Consider the following 18,943-nt stretch of genomic DNA (forward strand, 5'->3'; position numbering starts at 1 on the left):
TGCCTGGGGCAGATGCTCAGTGTCACTGCTGGGGCAACTCATCAGCTGTCTCCAGCTCACAAGTCTGAATGAGGCTTGTCTTAATATTAAGAATTCACTGCTTTCGTTACATTTGTGTTCCTAGTTGTACATATTATTATAAACATGCTTTGTTTTCAAACTGTGATTATTATTTGCTGCATTTATTGAATAGTGAATGGCTAAGAGGGATTCTGCCGCTGCTTAAGACATTGCAAGCAATACTGGTCACCCTGCTACTTTTGGGGGAGAAGAGATGGGAGGGAGGAATTGTGTCTGAAGCCTAATGAGGACGCAAATGCTTGCCAGACTTTAATTTGAAATACTTTCTTTCTTTTCAACAATATCCTTTTCCGCTGGGCTCTGAAAAGAGCAGAGCTGGACAATTGTATGGGAAGCTGGGAGAGACTAACAATAGAGGAGGAGTGCAGAGGGGAGTGAAACCAGCCTATCTCCTTTTACTCAAAATGAAACATGAAAAGAAACAAATTGCTTAAAAGGTGACTAACAAAGACAGCTTTAAAAATCGTTTCAGGGTTAGTCCTTTCAGGTTCACAGCAGGGACGTCAAGAAAGGACATTCAGTTTCATACATTACATAAGTTTTAGTACATCTCCCTTTAAAGTTAGCTCTGCTGTACTCTTACCACGTACACAGCCGCCTACACACACCCGGGACTGCTTGCAAACACACCCTACCCCAGTCCAGGGCCAATTCTTTTTTTTACAGTCATACAGATCTTTTACAATCACTTTGAAAAATCTATTAATTCTGTCTGCCGCGCTGTGGCCACTCCACACGCTCCGCTCCCCGTGGATGTGAGGGAATTGCTTGCCTGTACACTGTGCTCCCCAGTCACCGGATCCCTTTTGCAAGAGTATCAGGGCCCGGAGTAAACACCTTTCAAGCAAACCATTTTACCGTTTGATTCCTGCACCTTTCTTTCTCTCCCCCCGAATGTCTAGAGAAAGCGCTGAACGCTCCTTTTCTTGGCGGATGATTGAATACAGAGGTTGGCTAGAGGCGCAGCTGCCTCGACCCCCACAGGCTGATTTCACAGGAAACAGCACAAACATCTGCACCATCGAACCGACTGACAGACCTCGGGAGATCTCCGTTCAGAGCAATCCAACATTTGAAAATCCAACGCATTGCAAGACGCTGTAGCCCCAGCAGTCCCTACCAGCTGAAACAATGTGCTGGAAAGTCTGTTTTCTCCATATCTGCTTGCTGGCCCTTTTTAAAAAGCAATATATGAATTCAAAAGATTTTAAAGGTCCAGCTTTTCAAATCTGGATCATCCACTTCCAGAGCAAGCTCATGAAGGTGCAGGAAATACTTTGCCACTGCAGTTCCATTGTAATTTGGCGAATCCTAGTGAACCACTAAAAAGAAAGGTAAGTGGAAAACTACCAGACACTTACCCAAGCCTCCACGGGACAGAAAAATAAGATCAGGACAGAGAAACGGTTCTGGGCTCCCCAGGAAAGTCAGCTCCTCCGAGAGCAGTGCGAGTCCATCTTCTGCGCTGCCCTCCCTTGGCCGGGTCGGTCGGCTCTGCTTGGCTTGTAGGATTTAGCTGGCTCTTAAACTGCTCGCAGACTCCCGGACTGCGAGACTTCCTCTGCAGCTGATAGTGAGGTTATTAAAGTAAACTGACTATTGCCCTTTGTGAAGGGAGGTGGGGGGGAGGGAAGCTCAGCCCCTTCCCTTCCTTTGTAATTCAAACCCTTCCTTGAGGCTCACTGCTTTGGCGGAGAGGCATCTGCTCCCAGCCCCTTCCCTGCTGCCTAGGAGCTCTCACAGGTACTGGCTGCGATCCAGGCTGAAGAAACTGCACTGCACTCCAAGTTTACATGACAAAGCAGCTCATTCCTAATTAAACATCATCTACCATTTTTCTTTCTCATACATAATTAGTGCAGTACAGCAAACGTATAGGTAAGAAGTGGGAGAGTTTGCACATAAGCGCAGGCACCTCTGTCTGCACCTCTGATTAATTTTAAGATTTCCTCTTCATTTATTCAGTAACAGGCTCCCATCACTTACAAAATGTTATGTATTCACCATCCCTACCGGGGGCACTTGGCCAGCCGACACTACCGAAGACTGGACACTGCTGGGCGGATGCTGGTCGCGTTAAAGGAGTGCACGTTTCCGAACTCTCCCCGAGACGCGCTGCTCCTGAAGCCTGTCATTGCAATGTCAACATGCTTTCATAGGCAGTTGCATCAGGATCGGGCAGCTCTGATCTTTATTACTTCCTGAAGGCAGTTAATCTTTAAAGCTAAACCTATAAATGCTGTCAGCTTAGCTTGCAGCCTCCTTCTATTGGTATTTACAATTCACATTTTAAATTGTTGTATTGACCCAGCCAGGGTCAACCTACCACAATTGTAAAGAAGTCCAGGCATACAGGAATATGTCCACAATCCAGACATATAGGAATTAAAGGACATTCTCCTCAAATCCTCTTGAAATCTAAACTTTCATTATTAGCCATACCCACTGCGACAATAAACTCTAGTCCCTGACAGCAACATATGTATCTCATCTCCACTCTATTTCAATAATACAATACTCCACAATGACCTGGTAAGCAGCCCCAGTCCAACAGATTTTACTTCGCCGTCAATGAGAAAATTCTGGCACATTAGAGAAATAAAAGAAAAAAACCCTGAATATTTTGTTCAAGTTCCCACAGCTCCCTGTGCCTCCCCCTTTCCTGAACACATCCTCCTTGAGGCAGTGGTTTTTGCTCATTTCTGACGGCAAATGTTTAGATTCGCTGCTCTGGTGATGACCACAAACAGTGGGGACGATCAGAGTACCTATTTCAGCTGTTTGTACCATTCCCTGAGTTAATGAGAAAGGGCATCGAGAGCATCTGCTATGCACCAGGGCTCACGGTGATTTAGGAGAGCACTGAGCAAGGACTTGCTATTCTTCTGGATGTGTTTTTACTGAGAAAAGTAAGTGGAAGGGCGGAATTGCAAGGATGTTTTCTATTACATCTCTGTTCAGTGTCCCAACCTTACGCTAACAGCTTGGCTGCGACTACTGCATAATTACAATACATATTCCACTATCGCTCCAATGCAAACAGGCATCTTTCTAATCCACCAAGTGCAATTTGCACAGCTGGCTCTCAGGACATGCGGGCACACACTCCTTTCAGTCTGGATCACTTTTCCCCTGAACTCAGTTGTTCTTGCACCAGAGATCCTGCTATATCCAAAACTGAGGGACAAGAATGAAACCCTTTCTGCAATACCCGTGATGAAGCATGTGTTTGGTGTCTGCAGGCCAAATGCCACTTCCACTGAAGTCCAGTGGTTATGTTCTCGTTGGTTCAGCAGGAGCAGGATTTGACTATGAAGCAGCCGTCGTAACTGCAAGTCTCCCACTTTCTGGGATCCCTTCCTTGCTTACACCGATTCTGGGTTGGCTGTGCTATCAAACTGGCAGACAGGCATGTCAGAACTCATCTTAACTTATGGCCTTAGGTCACTATTAAGGTAAATATTAAATGACACAATTAAAACATGGACAGTCTAAGATAAGACTGGTAGAAAAGAACAGCTAAGCAAACAGACAAAAAAATGGATCTCTGTATAGTTGTAGGACACAAGGAGCTTGCTTTTCTTCTGTATTACAGTGGTTCGAACTAATTCCACTCAGTGCTTAGGGACATGGTTTAGTGGTGGACTTGGCAGTGCTAGGTTAACAGTTGGACTTGATGACCTCAGAGGTCTTTTCCAACCTAAATGATTCTATGATTCTATGATTCATTCTCTATATACATGGGCATATTAAAATAAGAATTGACACAGCATCGAATATTCCCTGTCTTAGGAATTATTCCCAGCTGCTAGTAACACAGAAGGTCCATGAGAGCCTGGGAGAATGTATCCATATGCACGCTTATCTCTTCATTTCAGACCATTCATCATTCCTTGCCTGGAAGCAACAGTTAATTTACAATAACTCAGTGTCAAGATGGCGGTTTAAAATCCTCTTGAGGATTGCCCTAGGAGAAGATTTTGTCCCAGCTCTCTGTAGCCACTGTAGATTCAGCTGAGCCTCTTTTGAAGTCACTTAGTTTTAGAGCATGATAGAAATAAAGAAACAGAGAAGACCTGCTAGGCTGTAGCTAGTGCACATCCAAACCCAATGAAGGATCATCTCTCCAGTGCATTCTTTTGGGATTTCAGTAGTCACAGAAATTAGAGACAGAAAGGAAGAATACAGCCAGGCAGAAAACCCTGCATGCAATGGAGATTATTTCCTATGGTTTCTTGTTTTGTCCAGGCTAGATTTAAATAACATATGACTCTTGCACAGAGTAGGAAATACTTCCAACTTAGACTGGAGGAGAAGGTACACCTGGGCTAACATCCAACAGATTGGACCTTTCTGAAAAGGCCATGTCACAACCAGACCTGACCCCCAAACCTTCCAAACAGCAATCCAGATAAAATCCACAGGAAGGACCCTCTGAGCAGAGCTAACTATGGACTGTCTCGATATCCCTTTCTCCCCTTTTCTCTCTCTTACATTTGTTCGGACTCAGCTTTTTCATTTTGAGGACTTTACTTACCACATTTTACTAGTGTTGATGGCCCTTGCCTTTTATCAAGGACAATCTGCATCTAATATTTTGGAAAGCAATTATTTTAAAACCTTCAGGTAGTGCTGCAGACAATGGCTGACATGCCATCTATGTAAATCAGAAGGTGTCTAAAGAGGGTGTTTACAAGCAGAATGCTGCTAGAAGTCTGCCTTGGTTGCAGATAACAAGGCTGAGACAATGACAGATTTCCTTCCCCTCACAGCCAAGAGCAGCTCCCTCTGATTGGCTTCGCCGTGTTTATCCAGGATGCTGGGAGAGAGCAGGCACCAAATATGCAATTAATTGGCAGTTTGCAAGAGCATATTGCCTAAAGATAAACAGAGTGGGTGATCGTGTCATATGTAAAATGGCTGAGTGCTGCAGATGTAGTGTTGACCCAGTTTAAAAAAAAAGAGGGTTTTGTTGTTCTCTTGGAAAATAATTGTATTCAAATGAACACTTTTTTGCATGGTCCCTCTGGCCTTTGAATATTTTGTGTATGTAAGCCATTCCAGGTTATTCCTTAATCTGGAAGTACTTAGTAAATTAAGAATTTGCTGAAAACTTTTACTGCTGACTTCAGTGGAGCATTTCACCAATAGAAGATGTTCTGTGCGGGAGCAGACAAGTACATTGCAACACAGTGTTAATGGCCTTTACTCTTCACAGCGGGTGTTTTGCAAGCAGGAAAAGACAAGACTACTGGATCTGACTCTAACTGGAAATCGGTTGATGTGAAAAGGAACAAAACTCCCTAGGACAGACACAGGTGTGTGAAGGAAATCAGGTCTAGAAGACTAGAGGGGAGGAATGGTTATTCAGGGAGGACCTGGAGCAGGGGCAGGCAATGACTGATGCTCAGGAAATGGAGAGTGCAGGCTACCATTTCTAAATATAGGCACTGTCAGACAAAAAGGCACAAAGATGACATAAACCCCAGAGTCAGGTAAGGAAATAAAGAAAATGATAAGGGAGGAGACTGAATGCTACTTAGGAGCTCAGGATACACACTGTGGAAAATATGTTGAGGCTGGAGAAAGGGAAGGGGAAAGGCAACTTGAACGTGATGCTAGACGAGTTGGGTAGCTTGAGAGACTTCAGAAGGGGTATCTATGACATGATCAGAGCAGCGGCACAAACAAGCGCAAGACACAAATGATAATCAGAAAAGCTCTCACTTTCAGGAGAGAGAATGCATTAGAAGAAAAGTCCTCGATGTAGACTTTCAGACATAATGTTTTGCAGAACAAAACAGAGGCGCACACAACTACCATGCACAGCAGTAACCGGCAATGAAAACCAATGACCTCACAAGACAAAAGGACACTCGCCCCTCTCACTTTTTATATTTAGTGCTATAAAACTAAAGACTAAACCGTGTGACAAATATCTCACTTCATTTTACTGAGACCACACTGACATTACCCGCACTGTTCAGATCGAGCAAGAAAACAAGTCATGACCCGGCAACTTCTTTGCGAGGGACAATGCAGAGAGATTGTATCTGCCCTGACCAACGTGATGACTTCAAAAATGCTTTTACAGGAATTACTGATCCCATGTAGGGATTTTTACAGCATGCTTTGACTTGTTTTGCTTGATATTTTCACTTTGCCCTCAGCCTAGGCTGTGAACTGAGAGTGGACAGTTTCATGTACACTTTGACTCCACAGATGACGTCCTTCCTTCTTTTATGCTAAGGTGATTCCAGACGAATTCTTCATGCAGGGCTCAGGCCAGCTTCCCTTTGAATTCCCCTGACGGCCAGGCCTTAACCACGTGCCATGGAGCTTGGTGTTCCAGAAGCATGGCAAAAATTCAGCAGCAATTTAAAAATCCTTTTTCTTTTAGATCAAAGTTTCTGTATTTGGGTACCTAAAGGGTACCTAAAATTAGCTAGCAAAATAAGTGTCATTTATTCAGAAATGCAGAACTTCCATTGATTTTAATGGATTCAGCATCCCAGGAAAGTAGGCCACTTATTTATGTACCTACATAAGCATTTGCATGCCTAACTTGAAGGAGCCAAGTTTGTAAACGATGACCTTATGTTTTAAAAATCATGAGACAACTCTGCACGCATCAGTCTGTTATTCCCTTTATTTCTGTCAGCAAGACTCATTTGAGAGGCAGATTTAAGCTGTAAAATGTGCCTTTAAAGTTTCTTGCCATAAGGTCTCCTCTGTTTAGCAAAACACTTAGGCACAAGCTTAATGTCTTCCTGAAGAGAAGCACTTCAGTGAAACAAGGCTAATAGCTTTCTCATACCCCTTTGGTTGAGATGGGGAACGAATCTTTGTCTCCCCACAGAAAATTTCTGATCCTGATGGGAATGGCCCAGCAGCCTTGAAGACAGTTTCTGCCTCATCACTTTACCCTAGGAACATCCTATAACGTCTTACAGTACTTAGTTCTTCAAAGCACAGCAAGCTAAACACTGAAAAAACTGCTTCACATTCTGCAGCGATGTGTGTTTAGGGCCGGGCTGCGGGAGCACGGGCACCAGTGCCGTGGGGTGGAGGGTCGGCAGCAAGAAGCAGCAAGACATCGAGCCAGAGGTGTTCCTGGGGAGGGCAGCTGTAAAGCAATGAGGCACGATCCTTTTGCTAATGCACACAAGATGAACTCCTCAACCTGCTATTTATCTTGCAAGTTATCTATTTTAATCTTGTGCAACTGAATGACTATCAACGGACTGCCATTTGGCTGCTTAAGGAAATAGCTGTATAATTTAGCTCTGATTGTTTAAAGCACTTGGCAGGAAACAATAGATAAAAACTGACAGGACTTTCACAGTTAACAATACAAACTAATGAAGTGAAATACTGCTCAGAGAAATATTGTGACGGGTATCCACAGATTCAAATGAAGGAAAAGAAGTGGCAGGCTAGATTCTGCACTTCAGTCCCTCAGTCTTGACTTTGAAGAAAAGTCATCCGATCTTCCTTCTGTCTAGTCGTCTACCATGCTGGTTTGGTTACACAGCGCTATATGCAAGTTTGTAAAATTACATTAGTTTAAAAAATGCCCAGAACGGAACCACAAATGAGCTCAGCTCCGATCTGCCACACTTTCGCATTCCCACAGCTGTTACCAGCAGGAGTTCACCTGTGGAATGACACGGACCACTGAAGGGAAGCAATGGGGGAAAACCCTGAACTCAGACAAATACAGAAGCAGTGCCGAGCTTCCAGCATGAGCATTTGCGTGCAGGTGTGTTCACAGTGACAGTGCTACGGGAACTCAGCACGTAGCCAGCACAGGCGTGGAGGACTCTGACTGTCCAATTCACTCCTAAAAGCAATTGCTGGATATTGAACTTTGGTAGAAAGAGTTACTGCCACTGCAGCCAGCTACAGACACTTTTTATTTTCCTTTATCTTACAAATTGCAGCTCAGAGTCTGAATTATTCAAAGCAGACTCCGCTGACAGCTTCTTGAAGCAGGGGGGCACACAGACACACAGATGGTAGCTGTAGTTTTCCCCTGCGCATGGCGTATCCCAATTCCCAAGTGTGTTTAACTGGACAATTAGTGCAATTTGTTAAGCAGGCAGAAGGCAGAGAGGTGGAGCACACCGTGCTGTGCACACAGAGGGGGTTGGTACAGAGCTCCTCTCATCTTTGTGTCTTCAGAACAGAGGATGCCACAGACAGGCAGCAGCCAACCTGCCCTGGCCACGAGTACAATTTATAAGATACATTGGTTTGATTATTTGTGGTCTCACCCACTGGCTCAGCTAAAATGACATTGGAGATCCCAAAGAAACTAATGATCAAAGGCACTATTGGGGAGGATTTCCCTGTTGTTTATCTTACTGTAGGCACGATAAGATTGTCTTGGTGTGCTGTGAGGAGGTTCTATGCACAGAAGTAGGATCAATAACTTGATGATATATACTGTTGACTGTGATATAGTCCTTGGTAACCCCTAACACACAGCAATATTGCTGTTTGGCCACCCTCTGTGCTACCGGCTTCCTTTCTGCCTTGACCACAATGGATAGAGACGTAATGTGCAGCTTTCCCCAAAAATCATGTGCGAACAGAGCATCTGGACTTTGAGGGAAGTGAAACACTATTAAATAATTTGGTTTCCATGGTGAAGGACTGCAAAGTTTCACTTACCCTAGGAAGAATGGTAAGTTTTCATTTTCTGGCCCCAGGTAAAAGTGTAAGGAAAATTACATCTGGTTGGGAGTGGAGACAACTTACTTGTAGAAAACTAAAAAAAAAAATTAAGCAGGAAAGTGGTGCAGATATAGCAGAGTGCGGCTTGAGTAAAACCTGGTGTAATGCACCCTGGCCAAACTGTTGTTGTTACCTGTCCAACTTTTTCATATAACTCAATAAAAAACACTCTGACCTATGACGGGGAACGTGCTCCAGCAGCTCTGAGGAAACAAACAGGCAAATCCCTTGAAAGGCATGAGAATGAGAATTGTGCCTGTGCGGAGACCCAGCACGAGCCCCGTGCAGGGCTCAAAGCCCACTTAAACCCACTCCTGACCCCTTCATCCCATCCCCTCGCTCCCACTGGGCAGATTCACCAGATCTGTGGCCACACACGAGCCCTCTGCACACGAGTGAGTTTATCTGCTCTGAGCAAACCAAGAAAGGCAACAGTTTTAAAAGCATCTGCTCCTAGCAGTCCCTTCCAGCATCAAGACACTGCATTCCTCAATACTGCAAGCTAAAGCTGTTCAAGTGAACATGAGACGTGCCAGAGTCCATATTTCTAATGGGAGCTGAACTGCTGGCACTGAAAATCAGATGGAAAGAAGTCCTCAGACAAGGAGACTAATTAAAAAACATAACTGACACCGGCAAACAGCTTAAAAAGATTTAAAAAACCAAAAACTAAAACCATTCTCATCCCAAAAATAAAACACTCAAAAAAATCTTTACTTTTATAGAAGTCAGAGTTAATTTAAAAACAAGGAAATACTCTAAAGGTCACATGGATCTTTCTCATGTATCCATATACCTGAAAGTCAAGGCACTGTTTTCAAATTCCACTTGAAATTTTAAAGTTTACAGATGTTTCTGAACTCATTAAACTAGAGCTTCACAAGAAAAGGTAAATAGGGGCAACTGGATCAGATCAAACACCATTCTCTCTATGGTAAGAGGCAAGAGTCCTGCTGCCTGGAGCACTGGCAGCCACAGGAAAGATACCATGAACTCTTTCTTTGAAACAGCTGCCCCTCTCCCCTGCCCAGACTTCTGCACCCCAGGCACAAAAGGCTTTGGAGATGTGTGTTCACTACCTAGTTCCAGCCTCCAAAGGAGAAATGTCTCACCTCTGCCGCAGAGGCAGGCATGGTTTGGGGCTGGTACAGCCTGGCCCCACAGGAGGACCCCACTACTTCAACATTTGCTGCATTGTACAAATGTTCTCAGCAGGGAACGTCACCGGTATTGTCTTTCAGCGTATTGTTCTCTCTAGGTTAAATATAACTTATGTACCATTCATAGAAGAAAACTATTCTTTGTGTGAGAAAATGCGTAGCAGGCTTTTAGTTTGACACTGTTGTTACCACAGCACTGCAAAGACTAAAGAAACAACAATAATAGTAACCAAAAGTTTAAAAATATCTCTATGCATATTTCACTATCATAGAGATTAGGATGCTTACCTCTAAAATTGGGTGAAAAAACCCTTAAAAAATTCTTTCTGATATTTTAATTGAAAATATAGGAGGCTTTTTCTGTCTACCTGTTCAATGACCTCATTTCAAGACATTTTTCAACTTTTTCATTACACAAAAAGGGGAAAAATAGAAGGAAGGAAAGAAATAAAATCATGGCTTTTGACTAGTGAAAACTCAAAGCATGTCAAAGTTATAAAATATGATTTTATGAAAAGGAGGGATGTTGTTAGCATTGACATGAATCGGGGTAGGTTCTGGAAAGCTGAACAACTGTTACAGCAGGTACAACACACACTGCCTTTCCAGCCTACCTCGTACCTGCTTGTATGAACTCCAGCATCCCACATGCGATTCCTTCCAGTCTCCACCAGCGCTGCCCTGTCACCCGTTCTGAGCGCTGGCACACAGCGGCTGTGCAAGTGATACTGTCCTGTTGCTCAAGCCAAGACTAGTATTGCAGGAGAGCAACTGTCTGAAACAAATTGTTTGAAGACTGCAGACAACCTGGATGTTCAGTTTGGTGAATCACAGCTTGCAGCAGTCCATAAAGACCTCCGAGTCTATTGTGACTATGATTAATCTCCCAGATACATGCCCAAAATCAAAGTTTCAAAGGCCCCTGGCTGCATCCAAGCCGTGACAGTACTCCTGGGTCACTGGGGTATTAATGCTTCAAACCTGACACTCCTGAAGTCAACGACAAAGCTCCCATTGATTCGAAGGGTAAAGGAACAGACTGCAAAAGGCACGGACGTAGCTTGAGTTTCCTGGCTGTTTTGTGCGGTCAGCTGCTTTGCTGTCGTGAAGGGGGACTGTCCATCACCCTGGGAATACCAGCGGCTGTTTACTGGAAAGGAGCTCAGCAGCTGGGAGGGATCAGGGACACTTCGAGTTTCTACACTGACATGCAAAAGCAGTAGCAGTAGTAATAGACCACGAGTGGGTACAAAGGGAAAATGTCAGTATATGCTTTCTCTGAGCAGACCTGTGCCTTCTATTGTGTCAGCCCATCACCTTCACCAGTTTGCTAAACACTCAGGATGCACAAAGAGTAGGCTGAGAGCAGCCCTGTGGCGTGAAGGTGACTGCAATAAGACGAAAGCACTTTGTCATGTCAGGCAGTGGGGCCAGATTCTGTGGTGGATGCAAGACAGTGGCTGGTAAGAGTTAAGCTGGAGGCCCCAGCTATGAGGACAGGTAGCCACAGAAGCCACACAGTCAGTGTTAACCTTCTCCCAGTGTTGCAGGCTCAGAGAAAGGCTAAGGGATGTATGTGACCAAGCTCTACCGTGATTTCCCCAGGGGAGCTCAGAAATGCCTGGGTTTTTTGTGTTGCTCCCAATTTAATCCCTGCCAAGCCATTTTTTGTTAAAGTTAATAAAAATATATCCCCATACAACAAGGAAGACCAAAACTACACAGAGTTAACCCCAGAGTCTGTCTAACGAATGTATTATTTTCCCAGTAACTTAGTATAAGCACAGAGTTTTACTGCAGTCATCATAACAGAATCCATCACTAGTGTGTCCTCTGGATGTCATTAATAAATAATAAATGAAACCACTCAGAAAGAAGGAGAAAAAACATATCTCAGATTTTTTGGAGCACATCGAGAGGCCAGTGGCAGTCACAGACACGGAAGGAAAAGTCTAACGGCACAAGCTCTGGGGAACACCGGGTTTGCAGCGTCACAGAGACAGGTAGAAAGAACAGATGAACCTGCAAGCACAGGCAGCGTCTGCTGGCTCCCCCCCAGGTGGGCAAAACAGGCAGCAAAGCCCGGGCCCCGCTGCCTGCAGGCAGTGGCACCATGCACCCCAGCAGAATGGAAATAAAAGCACTGCGTTACAATGACAGCACCAACATTTGCCAGAGAAGGTCAATATATTTTTGCTGTCAGCTCTTGGGAGGTTTCTTTTAACATGGTTTAATTGGGTTTTAGCACTGGTGAAAGCCCTGGAGAGAGATAACTTGTGCTTAGTCACAGAAGAGTTATGAGCACTGACAATGGTAACGTCCCTCTTTGCACAGTCAACATACGAACCAATTCTCTCCTCTCTCTCTGCAGTCTGGCCTGGCTAGATCCAGGAGTCAATCCTCCCTTTCCTTTTTCTCTTTTGTTCAATACACAGTATTGTCCGTCCCAAAGTTCCTCTGCTAATAGCGGGTGAGACAGGCGGGTGGTGTCACCAACCGGTGGCACAGGAAAGCTACTGGTGCTGAAGAAACTGCCTGGATCAGCCTGTCCTCCCTCCTCCCTCACGGGTGTTTGTAACCTGGCCTGACCAGAGATGTCTCATTCTCTCCCCTCCACCCCTCCACATCTCTAAGAGCCACGGCATATACTCTACCTCTTCTCAACCACACTAATTTAAACCATCTTGCCATGAGTGCAGGGCTTGGAGGGCAAGTTTTGACCACCACCCTACCTGCGCTGCTCTTGAGTCAGCTTATCCCACCCCGAGCTATAGGGAAGCCCTGCATCCCAGGTAATTCCACTAACACCTTAAGGGGTAAATGAATAACAGGCATTCAGTCGTTTCCACAGATTTCTCTCCTAACCCCCGCTCCTTCTCAGCTGCTTTATACTTACCCTGACTTGCAAGTATCAGAAAGAAGAATGAAAATAAACAGCAAGAGGAATTCCTTTTTCTAAAGACAAGTGATAAACTATTCTCAAAACAGCTGCTTGAATATTAACTAGAAAAGAAAAAAAATCCAAACCCAAAATACAGGCAAGTCAAACACACCCTGTCGATTGGAGAAAAATGTCTTCATCATCCTTTACCAAGTTAATATTTTTCCCTTGTGTGTCAAGCCAGCTAGAGCACAGTGAGGGAAAGTGAGTTGCTTTTCATTTCCTGAACACTTCTTAAACTATGGAAGATTCAAATTCATCATCCCAAACACAGCTTCAACCATTTCTCTGCCAGTTCTGCCCTGCCTCTCTCCAAGAACCTCAGCCTGTTGGAACTTCATTGCGGCCATTTCCTTGTTTGAGAAATGTGCAGCCCCACAACCAGCAACAAAAGGGTTATTTTTACCCCCACACATATAATGGTCAATTAATTTCTTTAGTTTACTGTAGCCTGAGATGGGATTTCAAAATGTGTCAGATCTTTCCAAGATCCTGTTCCTGTTCCTGCTCCCTACCCCACCCTTTGCTCTTCAGAGTGATCCTTTGGGGAGGCTGAAAATGAAATCTACTTCCTTGCCAAAGAGTTCTCCTTTTCACCACCTACACTTCCACTTGTGCTCCTATGAGGCCCCTGGAGCACACTGCTGCTGGCACTCGTTCCTGCTTAGCAAACGTACCTTGTTTGATTGGGACTAAGAGTGGAAGAAATCTGCTTCGCATCAGTTTTTCTGAGTTTGGTTTGCGGGAAGGATATTTTTTCTTAGAGGATGAGTCTGTTTATTGGCTGGGGATATTTCTAGTGCATTTATTTTCTGCTATTGTGAATTTGGATTAGAGGCATCTCCTTCGTCCTGACAGTTGCTGGCAGCATGCTGTAAAAATATGATTAATTAAAGTGTGACTATGAATCCACTCAGAGGCTTAGACTTTTCCTCTCCTAACATTAAATAGAGAAGGGGCCATTTAACAAAGTTCAGATCTTGAAGCAGATTTCAAAGTACACTGCAGTTTAGCTCACCACGGCTAGGAGGTTCAACCTTCAGCATTTAAAAGCTACGAGCCCTTGGAGAGAAGAGACTTCTGCTTCTGGTCCAATCCCAAATACAGAAATAAATAAATAAGACATAAGTAACCAGGCCATGCTCAAAAAGGACTTCAGCAGCACAGCAGAAATACACTGGTCACCTGAGGGGCTCCTTCTTAGTCTACGTGACATTTTTGCCTTTGTAGACAGTTCAACCACAGAATACATGCAGTCCTGTTGCTCTGAGATTTTAGATTAAAACAACACATTCTGGCTCTTGTTCTGCAAGAAGCCACTGGAAATCCTGGAAGACCTTCAAAAATGAGCAGTATAGTACTTGAAAAAGAGATACAACTTTACTAAATTGAAAAATTTGAATTTCCTAACATGGACTTAAAAGGTACTACTGAATCTTTAATGACTGCAATATAGAGATAGCTCAATCTGAGAAGGGCTGAAGGTCTTCCTTTGAAGAAGTCAAACTTAAAAAAAGAATAAAAAAAAAGTCTACTACATTCCAAGGTCACAAAGGGTTTCATGAAACTCTGCATCCCTCCCGACTCTGACTTCCTAAATGATAGTCACTTGTTCATCCAGAGCACCTACTTGAAACTGAACATAATTAGCTGGGGAAAGGAAGAACATGCCAGACTAAAAAAGTATTTCTATAACAAGAGGTTGCAAGGAGCAATGTGCTGCAGATACAGATGGAAAACGGGCTATTTATTTATTTCAGGAACACAGAATTCTTATTCATTAAATGTTACTTTTCAGCTTGACATGTTTTAAGCTGTTTGGTATTCTACAGCCTTCTGACTGACTGATAGCTTGGAGGAAAGGATCAAGAATGGGAAGCACGGGCTTTGTTACTTAGCGGTATCTGTGGGGTCAGTTACTAGCCCACTTTTTCAAACTAGCTCTCATACTATTTACTTCCCATGTCCAGTATCATCTTCAATCCCCACAGTCAGTTCCTCTGTCTGCACCACACTTCGGATCACCACCCAGATACTCCACTAGTGAACAATTTTCTCTTGAGAGCCTTAATGAATAGATTAAACCTCTGGTTTGAATGCTGAATGCTATAGGAGACTACCCGCTAGACAAAACGTCCCACTTTAACACATCCAGGCCACGAGGAGTCTCCAGCACATGCAAGGCTCAGAGGTTTTAAAAACAGCAACTGAGTTGTATGACACAGCCCAGTGCTGGTGTAATCAATGCAAAGCTGCTGCCCAAGCTCTAGAGACCAGCAACTCACCACGCTGTACATGCACTGCCTAAACCTGTGTTCTTGTCAAGCCTACAAGCAAATGTCACATGAAGGAAATAGCCATTTGCTTCTTAAAAAAATAAATAAATCAATAATTCTCTGTTGTTAGGCAAGAACACAGGCTATAGTAAAGCGCCTGAACAGATAAACTGTTAGGCAAAGCCATAAATTTAGATGGTGCAAGACTAGGAATGAAAATTTAAAATGAAACATTTGAAGTTTGGGTGAGGGTAAAAAAAATATAAACTCTTTGAAAAGACAGTAATTATTAGAGATTATAAATCTGCATGCTGATTTATGTGATTTCTATTGACGTTTTCTTTCTAATTCAGTTTTTATTCATTTTATTGCATGCAGATAAATTCTAGATAAGAGCATTGTGATGTGCAGAAGGCTTAATCCAACAGAAACCTCCTACTATGCAATTTAAGGATCTCAGGTTCATTAATAATCCTAGGAGCATCTTGTTTAATCTAGTCTATTTGCATGGGACTGAGTACTTCTGAGTGAGACAGGGTACAGCAGACATTGCCTTTCCTTTAGAGACACCCTTTGGTGTGTCCATGCCAGGCACCCTGTGGGGATGGAGCTCCTTTCAAGGGCATTCTCCATCCTTTGTCCATTTACTGGGCAGGTAAAGACTGGACAATCCTAGAAAGGTCTGTTTCCCAGAGATTCCAGCGTGATCTGTCCTCTCTGCAGGCATTTTGATAAGAAAATAAAATTAATACCCAAACACTATCCTTCTCATCAATCCATCAATTCATCTACTGGCAGTTTCAATAACAAATTAGATCAATATTAATATTGTGTGAGCAAACAGATGTCAAATCACAATATGCTATGATCAGATCAGATGGGTGTTTTCTAGAAAAATAGTATTTATCCATATTTGGTAGAGAAGGTGCATCTGCTCATCAAGAACCCAAAAGAGGTAAGTCTCCCAATGAGGCTTGGACACTGTAACTGTTTCGTGGACTAAAGCCTGAAAAGAACTGGTTTTACTCTGGGAAACAAATACTTCTTTTTTTTTTCTAGTTCTGTGCTCTATCCAACTGCTTGGATAGCCTAAAACTTCCTCAAACTTTATAGCTTTCAATGTATTGGCACGAGCCAATATTTTGTGGCCATGACCCATCTCTAGTTTTGTCCATGAAAGACAACATCTGAGGCTTACACAAGAGAACCCAAAGGAAAAAACAAAGACCACCGCACCTAGCTAACATTTGCTAGAGAACAAAACACTGCACCCAGGCTAGGATGTTCAAACAACATGCACCAACACATTCTCCCACTCTTCCACCCAGAGCTCCCTTTCCCCCATAAATCTCCCTGCTCTCAGACCCTGATTGGAATCCTCAGGTGCTAATGGAAAGCAGAAGAGACCTCTTGGGTGATTGACTCCTCCAGCACATCCTCAAGGACCGTGTCAGTAACAGGAGACCTTTCACTGCTTCTCCAGGCAGCCTGCTCCAGAGTGACACATTGGCGTACGCAGGTAATTTCCTGATGCCTGGATGCTTGCATCTTCCCCCCTTGTCCCGCGTTTATCTGTCAATTATCCACCCTCAATTCTTTCACCTCCCCACTGTTGACACCTTTAAATATGTGGTTATGAAATTCATCCTCTGTTATCTCTCAGCTGACCTAGATAACAGAACTGGCTGTGCTCCGTGCTCCGTTCAGCTTCTCAAGAACTTATTCAGACAGAGATGTTTCCCAAACTCTGAATCTGATCCTATCAAGGGGCTATGTTTAGATCACACATCAGGGCCTCATCAAACGCCATCCCAAAGAGAATCCATCATGGCTTTATTCTACTTTGCTGCCTCCAATCTAGCTTGTTAACGATTCCCAAAAATGAGTATACTTTAATTACTGTTTTCTGAGAATTGGGATTATTTTCCTTCTAAATGTATTCGTCTGATTATCTCCAGGATGAAATTCATTTGGTTAATTACCATCCTTTTAATTTGTTTAAGACTATGTTTCTGTTTCCTGTGCTGTAACACCTCCCTGCTAGCTCTGCCTGCATTTATTCAGTGTCTGACAGACTTCCATTTCGGGGAACAAACAGAAGATTTCCATAAAGACACACACCGAATGAAGCCTTGCAGGCAGAGCCTGCGATCTCACCTAAAATCCAACGTGAGAGAGAAACATCGTTCCAACGTACACGTTTATTGCTCACGTTTATTACTGGAAGTCCCGATCCTGCCACGGGGCTCACGCGCGGCAGCGCCAGACAGCGGAGAGCCGCCAGCCGTGGGCAGGGACGGGGGGCTTTCCTGACATCCACGGACTGGCGAGGACTCACAGCTTGTCCCCCAGCGTTCAGAACCCCCCCTGGCAGCGAGACGGGGTTTACGGCAGAGCGGAGCCTTCTAGAGAACGCGCAACAAAGACTTCACGGCGGGAAGCCCACCCGCAGCCACCCCGGACCCTCCCTCAGGCGCTCCGGGTCCCTCCTGTCCCCACGTGCCGTCACACCCCGGGGGCACACACATAAAGCTCTCGCACAAGGCTGTCCCAAGGGCAGCCGCCACCGGTCCGGTCTCCCGTGCTCTTGGCCTCCTCTCTCTGGGCATCCCACGCCATCGGGGCCTCCCACGCTCTCGGCCTCCACTCTTCTCGGCCATCACCCTCGGCCGCCCACGCTCTCGGGGTCTCCCGCACCCCCTCAGCCTCCGATTCCGCTTCCCATCTGTACGTGCAGCCCAAGCTATCCTCCTGTCAGACACAATCTTTTATAACATCTCGTTTATTTGCCAAAATCCAGCAGTTTTGTACCTAATGCCCGGCTTATTCTATCATCGTCTTATTACTACCCTGAAACAGAGGTGGACGAATTCCAATTTCATTATCAAGATCTCAGTTCCAGTCAATGACACACATACTGGAAGAAACCTAATGTAATTTTATTAGTTTTCTAAACTCTCCTAATAATAAAAAAAATCTTCCATGGGTAATGCAAATGAGACCAATATGAGACATTAGGAGAAATTTCAAATATTCTTAAGCCAATGGAAAAGCCTCCCAAAAGGAAAGGTCGCAGCACCTAATTAAATTACATACATAGACTTGAACTGCAGTAACACGAGAGAGCATCCAACGGTTTGGGAAAAAATACAGAGCTGTACATGTTTACTGCTACATGTATAGCACCGTCTGTCCCAGCTGCATGGACACGTACCTCGCTCTCGCTGTTACTTTAGCAAGGACGATTCCCCTTTTAGTTTATGGGAAATTTGTACGGCAGCTCAGGACGCTCTCCCAGGGCTGCTCCTCGAGTCCACGCCTGTGCCCCAGCGCAGCCCCTGTGCCACCCCAGCCTCGGCTGCACCCACGTTTCTTTTCCATGCCAACATATTTCTGTCTTATTCAGAAAGCTGTTTGTCCCTTAATAGGGCACATTTTCCAACTAGCTTTGCTGTTCTGCAAATTATGGGCTATAAAGAATTAATGGCTGAATATAAATCAATTTCGTTCACTGAGAGAGTATGTGTTTTATGTGGTAGAGGTTTTCAAAGAAAAGTAATTAGTTGATTTGGCATTTTAATCTTCAGAAAAATAAAGAAGCTATTTTTCTGGTAAGAGGATGTGTTTGAAAACATAAATATATGCTGTATTTTCTGAAACTGTATTAAGAAATATTATTTATTGGCTAGATGTGGCATAGCTGATAGTTATTTCTATTGCCTCAAGAAGATTCTTCGCGATAAAGA

The 18,943-nt window shown here is 44.1% G+C and overlaps 1 protein-coding gene across 8 annotated transcripts in view; it reads right to left on the bottom strand.

Moving 5' to 3' along the window:
* The window catches only part of DAB2IP (DAB2 interacting protein), a 211,994-nt gene that overhangs the window by 85,134 nt on the left and 107,917 nt on the right, over positions 1 to 18,943 (bottom strand). The window contains exon 1 of one of the 8 annotated variants that reach the window (XM_052814278.1): positions 1,443 to 1,700. The exons of the other annotated variants lie outside the window; for them this stretch is intronic. The gene's annotated coding sequence lies outside the window, so the exon portion shown is untranslated. Of the gene's footprint in view, positions 1 to 1,442; positions 1,701 to 18,943 lie in introns of those variants that run through there. 8 annotated transcript variants of the gene reach the window in all.

The sequence above is a fragment of the Harpia harpyja genome, chromosome 19 (assembly GCF_026419915.1).
Source record: "Harpia harpyja isolate bHarHar1 chromosome 19, bHarHar1 primary haplotype, whole genome shotgun sequence".
Classification (NCBI taxonomy): Eukaryota; Metazoa; Chordata; class Aves; order Accipitriformes; family Accipitridae; genus Harpia; species Harpia harpyja.